Below are 3,134 nucleotides of genomic sequence, written 5' to 3' on the forward strand. Positions count from 1 at the left end.
GACCAAAGATCTCATCACATCTTTTCGATGGGAAGCTCTAGATCATCCTCCGTACAGCCCCGATCTTGCGCCCAGTGACTACCATCTGTTCCTGCAATTGAAGAAACACCTGGGCGGTCAACGTCTTCAAGACGACGACGAAGTCAAAACAGTGATGATGCAGTGGTTAACAAGCAGGCGGCAGACTTCTATGAGGAGAGTATTCAAAAACTGGTACAATATTGACCGAAATTATGTAGAAAAGTAAATTAAGATACAGGCTTTCATGTAAAAATAAAATTATTGAGATATCTTAGCACGTCTTTTTTAAATTTCAAAATGGTACTTGCTTAAATAACACGCCTCGTATCTCTGCTGAACACAAAGTCTATTAGTTTAGACTGTACAATCGCAGGTGGCTCTTACGACTGCTACGGTCCAGGGGCATCTAATGAGCACCTTGCAACGCACAGGTGCAACACGTAGCATTTTGACAGTGTCCGTCTTCCACCAATTGGAACCTGCCGGTTTTGCTGCAGCGCTCTTGCCGCTGTGTGCAGCAGACGCTAACCGCCCGCCAGATCCCCGGCCTGTGCCCTGTGTGGCAGCTAGCAGAGCGGCTCGCGAGTATCCCGCAAACTGCCTTCACGCATGACCGATGCCGCCAGAGTCTCCACTTAGCCTCGGCTAATGCGGACCATCCAAACTCTCTCCCCTGTTTGTCCGGACAAATGGCCGTCCTCCGTCCGTCGCGAGAGCAAGGGGAGAGAACGACAGAACGAGGGAAAAAATATATATATATAGGCGCGCGTGCAGACAGAAGAGACAGAGGAAATAGCGGCGTTTTGTGGGCGTCATAACTCGGGCCTCGACAATATATATTGCCCTGTTTTGTGGCGGCCGGTGGCGGCGGGCGCCGGCCCGGGCGCTCTCCGGCAAATGAAGTCCATTATCAATCATCTTTGTGTGTTTATCCCCCATCCTCGCCCTCCCGCCGCCCTTCAGAAAGTTAGCCGCCGGCGGAGGTATTGTGCGCGCGCGGCCCCGCTGTCGCGAGGGTGGCCTACGTCACAGGCGCCCATTATGCCGCGGCCGGCGCTAAGGGAGCGCCTCGTCGTCTCATGAATACTGGGGGCGCCGGCTACGGGGACGGATTCGCTATCTCCGGCACTATGAGCTGCAACTATCAGCAGTACTGGCAACGGGGTGTCACTCTGCAGCATCAGCTGCTCCCCGCAAGCTGGCTGAATATACGTTTCGCACCATAACTGCACCCGAAACCTCTACAGTTACCGTATGACGGCTCCTCCCGCCTTCCTGTTGTTGAGAATAAACCACATATTCAGGTTACTTTTTTCTAATTTTTAAAATTTTTCCTTTAATAGTTACCACAATGGCTGTCTCGAAATTTGGCGGCAAACCCAAAGAGATTCTATATACTTATATGGATATATATCCATATAAGTATATAGTTCTGGCGTTGCCAGCCATGACCTTTATTCTGGGCGGATGCACACATATTTCCCGAACTCTTACGGGACTAGGAAGAATGTCTTCCACGAGTAATGAGTGTGTTCGGGTGGGACACTACGAATGTAGTGTGTGGACATACAAGGTGAGACTGTGAGTCTCGCGGGAGGCGTGCGCTAGATGGTCCCTGCAGTCGCACTATCATCAGTGCCCTCGGTGGCTCAGATGGATAGAGCGTCTGCCATGTAAGCAGGAGATCCCGGGTTCGAGTCCCGGTCGCGGCACACATTTTCACCTGTCCCCGTTGATCTATATCAACGCTCGTGCGCAGCTGACGGTATTAATATAATTCTAATTTCAAAGAGATTCTGGTGGTATGTAAAGTACACTAGTGGCAAGACGCAACCAGCATCTTCAGTGCACGATGACAATGGTAATGCTATTGATGACAGCGCCACTAATGCAGAGTTACTAAACACGATTTTCCGAAATACCTTCAAAAATGAAGATGAAGTTTCCAGAATGAGATTTTCACTCTGCAGCGGAGTGTGGGCTGATATGAAACTTCCTGGCAGATTTAAACTGTGTGTCGTACCGAGACTCGAACTCGGGACCTTTGCCTTTCACGGGCAAGTGCTCTACCACCTGAGCTACCCAAGCACGACTCACGCTCCGTCCTCACAACTTGACTTCTGCCAGTACCTCGTCTCCTACCTTCCAAACTTAACAGAAGCTCTCCTGCGAACCTTTCAGATGAAGTTAATGTTCCAGAATTCGCATCATTAACAACTGCCAACACGAGTAACATAGAAGTAGATATCCTCGGTGTAGGGAAGCAGTTTAAAACAAGTAAGGAAGTTTAGACAAGAAGAGAATAGAAGCTTTCGAAATGTGGTGCTACAGAAGAATGCTGAAGATTAGATAGATAGATCACACAACTAATGTGGAGGTATTGAATAGAATTGGGCAGAAGAGAAATTTCTGGCACAACTTGACTAGAAGAAGGGATAGCTTGGTAGGATATATTGTGAGGCATCAAGGGATCAGCAATTTAGTATTGGAGGGCAGCGTGGAGGGTAAAAATCGTGAGGGAGACCAAGAGATGAATACAGTAAACAGATTCAGAAGGATGTAGGTTGCAGTAGGTACTGGGAGATGAAGAAGCTTCCACAGGATAGAGTAGTATGGAGAGCTGTATCAAACCAGTCTCTGGACTGAGGACCACAACAACAACAAGGAAAGCAAAGCTTTAGATCCAGATCGTATACCACTCACGATTCCTTTCAGATTATGCTGGTACAATAACTCAATACTTCACAGTCATATACAACAGCTAGCTCGTAAAAAGATGCGTGCTCAAAGACTGGAAAGTTGCACAAATCATATCAATACCCAAGGAAGTAAATAGGAGTAATCCGCTGTATTACAGACCCTTATAACTAAAATCGATTTGTGGTTGAATTTTGGAACATATACTATGAAGAACATTATGAATTAATTCGAAGAAAACGATTTGTTGAGAAATAACCAACAGGAATTCAGAAAGAATCGTTCTCGTGAATCACAACCAGCTCTTAACTCCCAAGAAGTAAAGAGTGCTTTCTATAGGCGACGTCAAATTGAATCCATATTCTTAGATTTCCAGAAGGCTGTTGATACCGTTCCTCACAAGTGACTTCTAATTA

The 3,134-nt window shown here is 47.0% G+C and overlaps 1 non-coding gene across 1 annotated transcript; it reads left to right on the plus strand.

Moving 5' to 3' along the window:
* Positions 1-1,658: 1,658 nt before the first annotated feature.
* Trnat-ugu (transfer RNA threonine (anticodon UGU)) lies at positions 1,659-1,733 on the plus strand. Its single transcript has one exon. It is a non-coding gene; the product is annotated as a tRNA-Thr (tRNA).
* Positions 1,734-3,134: the final 1,401 nt, after the last annotated feature.

Source organism: Schistocerca cancellata, chromosome 2, assembly GCF_023864275.1.
Source record: "Schistocerca cancellata isolate TAMUIC-IGC-003103 chromosome 2, iqSchCanc2.1, whole genome shotgun sequence".
Lineage (NCBI taxonomy): Eukaryota > Metazoa > Arthropoda > Insecta > Orthoptera > Acrididae > Schistocerca > Schistocerca cancellata.